This window comes from Rousettus aegyptiacus, unplaced genomic scaffold (genome assembly GCF_014176215.1).
Source record: "Rousettus aegyptiacus isolate mRouAeg1 unplaced genomic scaffold, mRouAeg1.p scaffold_m13_p_14, whole genome shotgun sequence".
In the NCBI taxonomy this organism is placed as follows: domain Eukaryota; kingdom Metazoa; phylum Chordata; class Mammalia; order Chiroptera; family Pteropodidae; genus Rousettus; species Rousettus aegyptiacus.
Window position 1 is genome coordinate 15,799,945 of NW_023416289.1, and position 14,616 is coordinate 15,814,560.

Consider the following 14,616-nt stretch of genomic DNA (forward strand, 5'->3'; position numbering starts at 1 on the left):
AGTGCTTGGACAGTGCTTCTCACTTAGGGAGGGAAGGTATTTGCTCGGGATTTCAGTAACATGTGGGTTCTACAGGAACTGGCTCTAAGACTTCACATTTCCCTTCCAGGTCTGTTGTGAGTGCTCTAGCAGGTGCATGTGAAAACTACATAGCATATTATAAAAAGTTAGGAGTTTGACAGCTTTTGACTTTGTAATTAAAGTACCAAACGCATATACAGCTAGCCACAGCATCCTGTAGTACCTCTAGATCCACGATTAGTTTTTCCCGCTCTGCACACCATCATTAAATGGAACCATCTACCAGTGTCCCATCCTATGGTCTACACGTGGATTGTTATCGTCTAAGAGAAAAGTCTGTCATATGCACGCATGTCTCGTAGTATATCTATTAATCAGTGTCACCTCTAGGTTACTAATGATCTTTTCACTTTTTTGCAGAAACCACTATATTTTTGGTTCAGTGGCCCTGTGACGACCATTCCTGTTGCCATTTGTTGAGTGACCAATCAGATGGGTGGAGTGTGTTACAGAAATTGGCAGCAAGTGTCCAATGGGTGAAGAAGGTAAGACAGAACAGCACTGCTGAGTCATTCGAAGGTTACAATATCCAGCTGGATGTGGAGAGGATGCCTACCATGTCTGTCCCTCAGACTTGCCTTGGTTTGAACCATCACCAAATCCAAAGTAGAATCTGAGAGAGAAGTAGGTCTACTTTCTTGGGCTTTGAGGAATCTGATTACTCACTGTTGTTATTAGGTTTTCACTGTTGAACACCTATTATGTGCCCGCATAAGGATAATAGTTTTCTTGACTGTAGAAGATTCAGAGGAGAAAGAAGGAACCAATGATGATTATAATTCTTTAGCAAGGACTAAACTGGGTAAACTAAGATGACTGCCCTGGTGCTATTTTCTCCTTTTCTTCTTTTGAAAATTCTTTAAATATGAACAAGGTGACTAACATCCCAAAAGGAAAAGAGGTTGCTAGGAGGCTGAACCTATTAGATTTCAAAACACAGAGCCAGACCATCGGCCATGAGGCTGAAATCAGCCCCCACGCCCAATTCTGCTGTTCACTGTCTGTCCCCTTAGGTGAGTAAGCTCTTTTCTGGACCATGAGGGTGGTTGTGCTAGGCTTCCTAACAGTTCTTATATTTTAAGATTCTATGAATTCATTTACTTCTTCTATCTGCTCAGTAGTAACTGGAGCTATTTTTATAGGATGTCCAAATATCCAGATAGAAAAGTAAGAAGCAATCATACCAGTATGACTTATCACATGTTAGGGTTCCAGATCTATCTATCCAAATGTCTATAAATAATTTCCATATGGATGTCCAGTAGGTACTTTAAATGCAGATTCAAAATGCAAGTTATGATTTTCAGCTCTAAACCTTCACTTTGTCCTGTGTGTCACAGTTCAGTGTAGCATCGAAATTCACCCAGATCAGAAAAGGAATCCCATACGCCTCTTCATCCCTTACCGCAAGGGCAATCTATTCATATTTATTCCTTTTGATTCTACCCTCTGATTATCTCAGAAATATTTTTATTTCTCTCTATCCCTGCTGCCACCATTTACATGCAAGCCAAATTCTCTTTCTCCCAGGTTACTGTAATATCCCCTAACAGGTCTTTTAACCTCTAGAGTTATTGCTCCCTGGTCAGTTCCAACATGATCTATCTTCCATATATATCCTGAACAGTGTCCCTTAGTCCAGATATTATGTGACTTTCCCACTTAATCCTTTTCAGTGACAGAGATTGGAACTCCTCAGTAAGCTTCTAGTAACCTGCAATGGTGGGGCCACTGTTTTGCCACCTGGACCTATGTCTTGGCCACTCTCTTTGTACCCCCCGGCCCTCACATTTACTCTAGGATCTACCACATGGCACAACCATCACTTCATCAAAGCCCCACAATCTCTCTCTTCTCCCAAGCTAACTCTTACTTATTTTATATCTTTGCTTGGACCTCACTATATGCAGGGAGTTCTTTCTGATCTCCTAAGACTAAACTATGGGTGTCCGGTAGATGATGCTTTAGTATCAGAGATTATACCATTTACTGTGAGTCCCTCATTGGGCTGTGATTGTTTTGTTTAGTTGTGTGCATTCCCAGCTAGACCTGGAGATTGTTGAGGGCAGAACTCATTTGGGGGCCACCATGCTCCCAGTTGTAAGCACTGTATGTGACCCAAAGCAAGCTCTAGAATAGACTTTAACAAAAAATGAGGAAGTAGGACTAGTGTTACCACAGAGGAAAAGTCACAATAATGGCAGCTAATAGGAGTCAGACACTTAGGTCTTTAAAGGTATCAGCTCCCTTAATCCCTGAAAAAGCCTACTGTGATAGGTACTATTAATAGCCAAGATTTTATAAATGAGAAAACTGAGTTTTAGAGAAGATAAGTAACTTGCTTATGGCCACATTGTCGTACTTTTTATCCTTGGAAATTTTTATTCTTGGGAAGTCTGACTTTATCTAGAGCTTATATCTTTTATCATTCTCCTCTTTTGCTTTCCCCCTAAATGTATCTTCTACGAGGACAAAAAACATTTCCTCCACAGAAGGCTGGAAGCTTTTTCTGCTGCCCACACAAATTATTGTTACATATATGGTCATTCCTTGTTACTGGGACCTGTAAATTTTTGGTGATTTTCCAAGTATTTTACACTCAAATTTTAATATGGGTCTGTTTCGGGACAAAATTTCAATTTGGAGACCCCCCCCCCACCCCCTGTTCAAGTCTTCCTGGTCAGTGTGTGTGACAAGAATAAACCAATATGTGAAAACCCTCTTCGTGGAAGCTGCGCTTCCCTGCGAATGCGCCCATTTGATTTGGAAATTGTGTGGCTGGCTCCTCTTGCGTGAGCACGTTTTGCACTCGTTTGCTCTGAAGCCTGCTCAGCAGGCGACATGCATCCCTTCTGTGGGAATGCCTGTGAATGGCGGCAGTCCCGTTTCTGCCAAGCCAAATGGGGCTCTTCATTCCATCAGCCCTTTCGATTCTTCGATAGGACATGTAGCTGACATTTCATAATTTTCTAGATAACAGGGACAATTAGAATGCGGTAGCAATGAAATAGAGTCAGAAGTTGAATAGAAAGTACTTGAGTTTAATTTCTCTTCTAGGAAATTGGCTAGATTTATTTTCCACTTAGAAATTTAGAACAGCCTATTTTGAAGAGTTTTACATAGCTTTCATTCCAAGAAGAGGAAGATAAACTATCCTAATGCTTTTAGCACCCTTAACACACACACGCGCGCACGCACACACACACACATCATGGGACAGATGGAATGGCCCTTTCATCATTCAAGTTAGGATTCTTATTTATTTATTTATTCATTTAGCCTAGAAGGAGGAAAGGACTTTTTCATGGTCATTCTGTAAAGCTTTGGAAGAACAAAACAAAACTAACCAACAACTTTGGCTCAAGACCCAGCTTCTCGATCCCTAGCTAGTTCGCAATGCTAGCATTTCTTGAACAGGTACCTATGACATGCCACACACACAGGCGGAGATGAAAGAGTAGTTTCCCTTTCCTGAAGGAACTTATAGTCATGTTGCTTTGCATAAAGCATTCAGAATCCAAGTAGGAAGGGAAAGAGAGAAAGCTGGAGGGAGGAAGGGGGGGTGGTGGAGAGAGAGGCTTGTAACAAATGGTGGTGAAGTGGTTTGCACTTCCAGGGTCAGCTCCCTGGCTGACTTCCAAGGAGATCTACTTGAGCCTCCATTCCTGGTGCACTTTTCCTACTTAAGTCCCTCCTCAGGGCTGGGAGTGGTTACCTGGGTAGCTACAGGATAGGACTTCTGCCACCTGCTATCTTTCTGGGCTTTCAGTGGGGCACTGGGGCACATATATAAATGACTTGACGTGAAAACTATTTGTCTTTATGATCATGAAACGTGAACATACACTGAGACTCTCTGAAGTGATGATCAGCAGGGGCTCCTGGTCACAGGTTACCCAATTATCTTCCATTTGCATAAAAGTCAATCACAAAAAGCCGCTGGGGGGCAGCTCACCTGCTTCTGCATCGTCCCTGACAGTCTGTGGTGTTGGCAGCCTGCCTTCCAACCCCCTGTGCCTGCTGGGTCTGTCTGTGCATGCACATTTCCTATTTTGGGATGTAGGCCACTGTGGAGAAAGAGGACAAGTATCTGTCTGTAGCTAGTGTCACTAGCATCACAAACAGGCACTCAGTTCACTTGTTGACTACTTTTCAGATCTTCAGTGTGTACGGTGTGACTGTCACTACTACAGTCAGCTCAGGGTTACAGGGAGCTCTCAGGTGTCAGGCAACATGAATGTCCAACCTTTGCACCCTGATCAATACATAAGGAAAACCTTCAACCAAAGCGGTGGTTCTTTGGTCCTGCTTCATATAACTAATGATGAACAATGCAAAGACCACTCCTGATAGCAACAATGAGAGCTGGTATTTACTGAGCATGCCCATATGCCCAGCACTGTGCTCCATCTGAGGTCACCAGAACCTGGACTGGTTTGTGTAGTCATCACGATTCTCTTATAGATGAGGACACAGAGGTTCAGAGAGGTTAATAAACTTGCCAAGGGCCACATGATTAACAATGGGTGCAGTCAAAGTTTCTATTCCTAAGCACTATATCTTCCAATTCTTTTTTATCTTGCCTTCCAGTCTTAACCAAGTTGGAGGGCAGTTATATTACAGTTCTTTTGTACGGCCATCCTAAATCTCCACTGGGGTTATAAGACCTGGTGGCTTCTGGTCAGTGCAGCACCCTACGTCTGAATGTATGCACCAAGTGAGATGTAACACACGGGGAGAGGAAAACAGAACCCTGGATATATTTACTCATCAACCATTTCTTGATAACCATTTCTGTTTTAGCCCTTGCACTAGTTATTGGAGCTAAAAAATGAACCAAATGCATACGCAGCTGAGAAAACCACAACGGAACTAAAGTCATGCCTTCAAAGATCCCCCTTTCTTGTGATGGAGCTAGGCCGACAGACAAATAACCACAGCACAGGCATGGAGTCTCTTCTAGAAAGCTTCAGGGGTCCACTGGAGCACAGAGGGACTGATTCTGAGAGAGGAAATCAGGATACACTTCAGGGAGGAGGTGACCTTTGGGTTTAGACGTGAGTCCTGAGTAGGAATGTACTGCGAGATGATCAGGAAGGATTTTTCAGGCAAAAAGAACAAGATAGAAGTTCTTGAGTCAGTGTTTGCCCTGACTTAGGTGGTTTATTTGTTTTCATTTGTATTTTCTTTAAATAGATTAGGCAGTTAAATAGATGAAGGTGGTTTGAAATTCAAAAGGTCTGCAGGGAGTTAAGGCTTCTTCAATCCCTATCATCTAATCCCTGAATTTCTTTCTTGGAAGCAACTACTATTTTTGGTCTTCTGTGTGACCCTCCAGAGACTTTCTGGGCAGTCACAGGGACACACGTCTTTGTGCCAAGACATGTGCATGCATCTCTATAACGCATGCCGCCATACAATGGCTTTCAGCACATTTGTGCATGGGAATGGTATCCAACTGTAAACTCTGGTATGCACACTGTTCTGTGCCTTGATTTTAAGAAAACATATTAAGTTTTTCTCTTTGTGCATTTTGCTTGCTCTTTTGATTTTAAACTTTCAAATGTATTTTAAAACATTTCAGACCTACAGAAAAGCTGCAAAAAGAGTACAATGAATTTGAATCTTTCATTTTTAAAATCATTTTGCCATGTTCCAGGTAATGGTTTGTATGAATTTAATCCCTAATCAAGGTGCAGCTTGGCTGTCAGTTACCCAAAGACCTGCATGAGTTTCTTCTCCCCAGTGCACATGAGGTGAGAAAACCCAGGTGTACTTGACACTGAGAACATGTCCTTTTCTGTGGCAGTTTCCCCGAGATGCCTTAAGCAGCAGATCCACCTCTAGGATGGAGATGGCAAGAGGGGGCCCTCTAAGGGGCATCTTGATACCTACCCATCTTGTGTTCATCTTTGGGAAAGAGATTTGTCCTGTCTCTTCAAATGCTCACTCAGCAAGAAGCAGGTTTCTTGGGCAGGTGAACATACTCCCTGATACTCCCTGCCCTTGCCTCCTGGGCCCAGTGGTCCAGGGTGGGAACAGACAGTCCAGTTGAAATTTAATCACTTCGTTTCCGACAACTGGCCATTTGGATAGTGTGACTCTTCTGTTCTGCCTGTCAGAGTCAACACAGCACCTCAAAAGCTGGTGTAGGATTCCCTCCTTTTAAAGATCAAAGTATCTGAGCACTGCTAAAGTTATCTGTGCACTTCCTCTGTGTGTTACATCGCAAGGAATAGTTTGTACTCAAGATGAGAGGGCCTTTGAATACTATGACAGGCAGGAAGTAACCCAAGACGACAGCGTGATATGGTTTAGCAGCCAAGTGCTCTGGGCCCAGGATGATTGTTTTCAGGTATTCATTCATTCATTCATTCATTCACTCATCAAATAATTCCTGAAAGGCTTGGTGTCATTCTTTTATGCTTTGTGCCAAGACATGTGCATGCTCAAGATCTATGAGGTGACAGACATATACGTATCTCGGCTGAAGAAAACCGGTGAACCTGAGATTCATGGGGTGAAATCTCCAAAGAATGGCTTCCTGGCCATTCGTTAACTCATTCATTCACACGTCAAGCACATTCATCGACTGCTTGCTCTGTGCAAAATCCACATTTGCACCAATGAATAAGACCATTGTAGTTCCTGTTTTCTAGAACTCACATGCCAGTGAGGGTGTGTTTCCCCTGACCCCCTGCTGGCTCGACCTGTTTCCTTAAGTTGGTTCCCTCAGGAAGGTTCAGTGGCTCCCAGAATATTTCAAGAAAAATCAGGACATTGCCCGTCAGCCCTCCCTGGCCCCATGATGTCTAAGCCACAGAATCGCCATTTCCTCTGGAGGCTACTAACCCAAATTGCCCTGTGCCCTGTGGGGGACTCGGAGCTCAAGGCAGTTTGAGAGAGCGAAGAGGGAAAGGCAACAAGCCATACTAAAATCTGCCACCAGTTAATCATGGCGGCCAAGGATGGAGAAGGCTGCAGCCAGGTACCTGGCAGAAACCTCTGGAAGCCGTAGAAGAATGGTGAGGGGCTAGGAAGTTCATCTTCTTCAGAGGCTCTGACTTTTAGAATCTAAGCACTATTCCAATTGCTGGTAGGTTGTCATAGCAACCGTTCTTATACTTCTTTTCTCTAAGAAAACAATTTTTTAAAAATCAGCTTTATGCTTGCAAGGACCAGTAAGAAGGCCCCTCTTTAAATGAATGTCTAGCAAGTTTCCTGCGGTACCTTATTTCTCTGTCCATAACAGATACTATTTTGGACCTCTCAACACTCCCAATGTCTCTTCAGAATTTCCATGTGAAAAATGAACCCAGGAGGATTGTTATTCATTGCCCCTAAAACTTTTACATCATGCTTTGGGCAAAGAAAGAAAAAGCATTTGTCACTTGTTTAGTTTCACTCATCAGGGTTTGAGCCAGACCCCACTATGGCAGCGAGCAGCTCTGTGCTCACCCAAAAACGGCCAGCAGGGCGGCTGGTCCTCAGGGTCCTGGGAGTACGGCCAGCTCCAGGCCCTCCTCCCCAGTCCTGCACCAGCTGCAGCGTGATTTCTCTAAAATCCAAGTTTTAGCAAGTTGCTTCGTTCCAAAAAAACCACCCAAACTTTAGAAGCATTTGTCCTTCACAGGATGAATTGCAGGGCCCTCTACCTGGTTCCTAAGACTGACACGATCTGGCCCCCACTCCCTCCCGTCTCTGCAGCCCACGCTCCACCCCGCCGTTTACTCCATCTGTACCGCGCTGCCGGTAGTCCCTCAACACTGATGCTCCCCGCTCGATTCTCTTGCACAAGGTTCCTTCTCTGCCCCCATGTGTCTGGGTGTGTGAAGAAGGACCCTCTACTTCGGGGGGGGGGGTGTCCCTGACCCCGTGAGATAGAGTCCGTCACTTCTTCCCTTTGGGTACCTTGGTTCCTTGAGAGTCTCAATATGTCTTCATGGGTCCTGGGAAATTTTGCCTTTATAAGCTTCTTTTTCAATAAGAAATGTTAAATATTATGTTTTCTGATTGCTGTGGTATAAAGATGAATATAATCTTCTACCCTAAAAGGTCCATTTTCATTCTGACTTAAAAAAAAAAATTAAATGTTCCTATGTGAGGACGTGGAGAAAATGAAACCCTTGTGCACTGTTAGTGAGCAAGTAAATGGGCGCAGCATGGAGGTTCCTCTAAAAATTAAAAATAACACTACCTTATGGCCCAGCCATGCCACTTTTGAGTCCACCCAAAGAAACACCCCCATGGTCACTGCAGCAATATTTATAATACCCAAGTTGTAGAAGCAACCTAAGTGCCCATCGATGGATGAGTGGATAACGATAATGTAATATATACATAATGGATTGTTATTCGGCCATAGAAAAGAAGGCATTCTTGTCATTTGCGTCAGCATGGGTGACATAAGGGCAATATGCTAGCTGAAATAAGTCAGATTAAGACAGTGAAAGACATACCTATGATAACACTTATATGTGGAATCTTTAAAAGAAAACAATGACAATAACAAATACACTAATACAGAAAACAGACGGGTGGTTGCTAGAGGTGGGGGGGGGGGGCGGTGTGGACAGCATAGATGCTCAAAAGGTACAAACTTCCAGTTATAAATAAGTTTTCGGTATGTAATGTACAGTAATGGTGATTACAGTTAATAATACTGTATTGTGCTAAGAGAGTAGATCTTAAAAGTTCTTACCATGAGAAAAGAAATTATAGCTAATGCATGGTGATCATTTCCCAACATATGCAGATGTTGAATAATTATATTGTATACTTAAAACTAATAAGTTATATGTTAATTATATCTCAATAAGAACATCAGACCCTAAGTGTACTGAGGGCCTGGGCATGTGCCTAGTGGAGAAGTAGGTGTTGACATTCCTTTGTGACCTCTTTGCCATTTATTTGTCTGCAAAACTGCAAGAATCTCAAGAATGGAATTTGGCTGTTTAATGCTGTGTCTTTTGTCACAGTATCTGGGCTGCATGTGCCTGCTTGGTAAATAGTCCTTCACGGGAAGGAGACACAGCCTCCATCCACCTGAGCCTTCTGCTGCCGGGAGCCTTGGCCGGTACTCTCTGATAAGCCAGTGCTTACTGTTCCAAGTCCATTTTCAAAAGAGACAACATCTTCCCTTCCTACAATCTTCACAGTCCTTCAGATTTCTCACAGAGCTTCTTTGTGCATTATCCACTCTGATCTCCTCAAGTGGTCATTCTGCATCTCCTTCTATGGAAGAATAAACTGAGGCTCAGAGTAACTGGTTAAGCAGAGTCTAGAAAACAGAGCTGTCTCCTGCCCAGGGTGACACGTGACACATGGCAGAGCCATGATTCTCATCCTTCTCCCCACCTCCAAGACGAGTGTCAGTGTTCTTTCTACCAAACCACCGAGCTACCAGCCCAAATTAAGGTAGGAGTGCTTCGTTTTCCTTGAACTTTCTTGGAAGCACCAGGAGCTGTTAGAAACAGCAGATCCCAGTGTAGGTAAAATTGCTTCTAAACAGAACACTGCTACACACTGCTCAGTTCTCACTTCACTGAGGACTGGTGCTCTCGGCTACTGGGAGTACTCTTGGCAGAGAACCTTCAGCTCTCCGACCCTTCAGGGTTTGCCTCAGTTGCAGCTATCAACCTCAGCCAAGGTCATGTCCCTTCCTGGGCTGCCCACATCTAATGACTGATCAATAAAGGTTTGGCCATCTCGGCTCTACTTGAGATCATTTTGAAGGGCCATCATCCTTAGCCCAGAGCACCACATAGGGTGGTCTGAGGCTGGTGCTGGGCCCACATCACGTCTTATCTTCTCTCTGCTTCTCTTCCTTTCCCTCCCACATGTGTTGTTCTCAAGGGCTCCCCCTAACAAATATCCCCATGTGAAACTCCATCTTGCAGTTGGTTTCACAGCATACCCGACCTATCACAAATTCTATTGACTATTTTGCAACAAGCTTTCTTGTGTCTGTACATGAATACGCCAGATTCATTTGTTCCTTCATTGTTTTCACTGAATGCAAATTCATTGGATGCTTAGCACTGTGCTAGGTACCAAGATACTGTGGGGAACAAGGCTGAAAAGGACCTCTTGGACCCATGGTACTTAAATCTCTTCTACTCTGAAGACAGATTTTAATCCTGTTTCTGTATTCAAATTGTGCCTCTCCCAGAACATAAGCTGCCCCTGCACTTAGGCAGAGGGCCCAAGAAGTCTCTCATTGAGCCCTGCTGATTGTTTCATAGAATAACTGCTGCTTCCAAGGGGTTGGAACCAGTGTTTGAATGGCCTTCTATTCATCCATTGTGGGACGTCTCTGTCATCTTTGGTTGGCCCTACCAGAGGGCCTGGGATGAAGTCTCGGTTAAGAGGGCTATGGGCTGAACCAGGAGAACCAGGGCTGTTAACGGCTACCCAGGATGAGTACTGGAGTGGAGGCCTGGGTTGCAGATGGGAGGGCCAATGGGAATCAAAGTCCAGGCCAGAAATTGAATTGAAAAGATAAAATGGAGCGGAGACAGGTCTAGAGTTAATCTGAAGCAGGGTAGAATAAAGGATTAGAGAGTGAAATGGAGTTGCAATTGCCCATAGCCCTTACTTAAAATAATTTGATGGCATCTCATCTTACTCAGAATAAAACCCAGACCCTAACTATGCTGTCAGTGTTATCCCTACGTGGCGACTCCCCACCTTGACCAGTCTGGCTGTTTCTGTCCCTCGAGTGGCCCCAACCCACTTCCAGCTTCGAGGTCTTGGCACTTTCTGTTCCCCCAGCCTCAGTTCCTCACACGCCTGGCTCTTTCTCATCGAATAGGGCTCAGCTTAAACGTTGCCCCCTAAGGGGCCTTTCCTGATGTCACAGCCTCTAAAGCCGCACCTGCCACCCCCTACCCCCACCCCAGGTATTCGACATTTCATCATTCTGTCTAACCCTTCGCAGCAGTCATCACAATTTGTGAATGTCGTGTCTATTTCCTTTCATGGTTTACTTTTTTTTATCATGTTTTCCCCATGAGATTCTAAGGCCCCCACCCCAGGTTGAGAGACATGGTCTGCCTTGCCCACCTCTATATCCTCAGCGTCAAGACCAATGCTGTCTGTACCAGTAGTAGCTCAGAAAGTAATTCTTGAATGACTAAATCAATACCTAATTCTCGAATGTTTCCCTTATTTGACAAGGAATATGATGGTTGGGCACCTGCCTTAGAAAACTGGGTGGGGCAGAGGGCTGGAGCACAGCTTCCATGCTGCTTGGTTGAGCAGTTTCTCTCTCTCTCTCTCTCTCTCTCTCTCTCTCTCTCTCTCTCTCTCTCTCTCATTCTCTCTCTCCCCCCCCTGCCCGCCCCCCCCCCCCCCCGGTTCCTCCTGGGCCATCGTTTAGATTTGAGTGGCATCAGTTTCCAGAGCACTCCACTCTTGGGATGCCAGCAGCTGCATAATGGCTTCCCTGCGTGTGGATCTGTGCATTAACATGGGGCTTTCGACCTGCTCCAGCTTGCCTGACCCATCTCCCGCCAGGAAAAAACGTGCATCTGTAATACTCTGGAAAATTGAGGCTGACGTGTAGCTTGGTACCCAAAGTGGTTTCACTCAAGCACACGCAGAATAATAGCCATGCACTTAAATGCTTGAGCAGGTATCAATCGGAGGGATGTTCCAAAAATCCATGTTTATAAAGCCCGTTAGTATGAATTTTTGAAACAGTACTTACTCCACTTTATTCTTGACAAATGGTGTTTGTAACCATCAAGATATTTTATTTCAATTATGTGTCAGTGTTGTAGGGAGAAGGGTTCTGACAGTAGCAAGGCACGAGCCATTTTTATTGTGCTGCTATCACTATTCCCATTGCTAAACTCGACCGGACAGTTCATTAAGATAAAAAATTAACAGCACATGCTTTGGGGAGAATAATCATGGAGCATGACAGCTTGTGGAGGCCTCAGTATTCAAAGAAACAGATGATAAACACACGCTGGTCTTTGGAAGAAGTGGTGGTTGGCCAGGCAGAAGCCATGCTTTGTCTAAGCACCCACTTGTGTGTTCAACCCTGAGCTGAGGTGCTGAGGGAAAGGATACGTAGGAAGCATGGCTTTTGACCTCTAAGAACATACCAGCCATTTGGAAAGGCTGGGAGATTTCAGTTGTCACTCTGGGGCCACAGAGGGCCAGGGATCCAATGCTTGATACGCTGACTTTTAAGTTTAGGAGAAATTCATTGTGGACTTGAGAGATTTCTTAGGCCCTGAAGAATAGCAGGATGTTGATTAGTAAACTATGTTCTAAATACAATACCTACTAATGGCTATGGTTTTGCTTTTTTTGGAGTAAGGAAAATGTTATGGAATTAGATAGTGGCAGATTAATACAAAACTTTGCAGATGTACTAAAAACACTGAATTGTACACTTTAAAGGGGTGGAATTTATGATATGTATATTATGTCTCAAAGCTATTATTTTTTAAACTACTCTGAATTCTACACAGCTGAATTTATAGTAAATTTTATTATATGTTCAGAGAATCGGGCTTAGTTGGAATAGAGAAAGGGACGAGGCAAACTGACATTTGTAGGAAGGAAACATGCCCCCATTTTACAGATGTGGAAATGAAGAGTCAGCTGTCCATGGCTTGCCCAGAAAACCATGGAGCTAGTAAATAATGGGGCTGGGACTTCACTTCTAGCCCTTCTGACTCCAGTGCCCAGAAAGAAAGCAGATCTGGAATGTAATAACACAGACGACAACAATGACGGCAGTGACTTGCCTCTGCAGGATGTCCTCGCCCTTTCTCTCATCGGTTCTTAAGCATCCATCCCGTGAGGAACAGTCAGTATGGGTGTGTGCGTAGCTGCAGAGGTGTGGGGTGTCTTAGGGGACAAGTCTGTTTTCCAGGCTGCACAAAGAATGCTGTATTCTCTTTTCCTGGCATTCAAGATGTTTCCATCCCCACTTAGGGCTCTGTCGCCCCCTGGATTTTTATGTGCACCCTATTTCCCCAGTGCAAGCTGAATTTCTAAGTGAAACCGTAGAGAAGTGGGGTCCACAGATCTTTAGAAACAAGGCTTGGAATTGGGTGTCCTGTTCATTAAATACAGAGGTAAATGCTGCCTCTTTTCTGCTCCATAGAAGCAGATATGCATTTCTGTTGTAAAGCACATGTCTAGATTAAAGCCACTTAAATCCTTATCTCTCCTGCAGTTAATAAGAAAGCTTTTGATGTCATTCTCAGCTAACTGGTGTAAATAATGGGTCAAATTCTCATCCTGTTGGACAGGATGGAAATCTGACTCAGGACTTGTAAATACTGTTGCATTTAATTTATTTTCATGAGGACATTTTCTTCCCCAGCAGACAGTGGAATAACAGCATCCTGGGAAACAGCTTGTGGAGGAATCACAATGCATTAACCTAAGCAGCGAGATCAAAACAAAAGCTCTGTGTGCGATCTCCTGCCAGAGCCCAGATCCAGGCAGTCCCCACTGTTCGGCTGCGTTCAAGTAGCGTAAATAAAATCAGATCTTCAAGGAGTTAAAGAGGCACTGAGATTCATGAGATGGAAATCTTTCTCAAGCAGCAGACACCCTCTTTCTCTATTTCATTACAGTTTTGTTAGTTTTAAAGGAGTTAAATGAAAAAAATTTAAAAAGATTAATTCTTAAAGATTATTGTAATCACCCAGTAATCAGTATCTACTCTAGAGGGGTTTCGTGACAACCGAAGGAGGTATGACCTCTACTGCATTTAGACCCATGCCTGTCAAATGGAAAGGGCTCCCTAAACAGGACTCATGGTGGTGGTAGCGATGGCGATGCATGAGTCCATACAATTTCAAATATCCAAGTGTTTCCAAATGTGGAGCCGTGAGACAGCGGTTCACAGCGACTGACGGAATCCAGGTCACAGCAGGGTTTTCGCAGCATGTGCATGCAGTCTTACGCTAGAGGGCTAGCCTCCTCTGGAGCTGGCCTGAGCATCTGCTTGTGAAGGTGGCCGCACAGGCATGGCCTCCCTTTACTCCTGCTGAGGCTCTGCTGGCCACAGGCTAGTTACCGTGGGCAGGGTGCTCCTCTTTGCAGAAGGGCCAACTGACTCAGGTTGACATTTTGGTTCTGCCTCTGTGTAACTGTGTGATTTTGAACACAACAGTTGCTTCATGTTCTGTTGTTGGTCTTGTTGTTGTTTTTAATTTGTCCACATCTGCAAAGTCCTTTTCCACATAAGTTACCGCATTCAGAGGAAGTTAGTATGTGTACATCTTCAAGAGAGGGGGCGTTATTCTTCATCATAGGACCATTGCAAAGATCAAATGACATAATGCGTATGAAATACTTAGCACAGTTCCCAGCACATAGTAATAACTCCATAAATGTTTATCCTCTTCCTTCGAATTACTGATAATCACATGTGCTTACATAGCTCGAGGAGATAGCTAGGGGTTGCCACGGTTGTGATTCCCACAGCTCTGCACTGTGGCAGGACCAGTCTCCCTGCTTGGCAGTGGCTGGGGGCTTCCTCGCATCTCAGCCCTGGAAGGA

General features: G+C 44.3%; 1 protein-coding gene across 1 annotated transcript in view; it reads left to right on the top strand.

Moving 5' to 3' along the window:
• CDH11 (cadherin 11) overlaps positions 1 to 14,616 on the top strand; it is a 136,156-nt gene that overhangs the window by 54,896 nt on the left and 66,644 nt on the right. Inside the window, exon 2 of the mRNA XM_016150632.2 lies at positions 442 to 566. The gene's annotated coding sequence lies outside the window, so the exon portion shown is untranslated. The remainder of the gene's footprint in view (positions 1 to 441; positions 567 to 14,616) is intronic.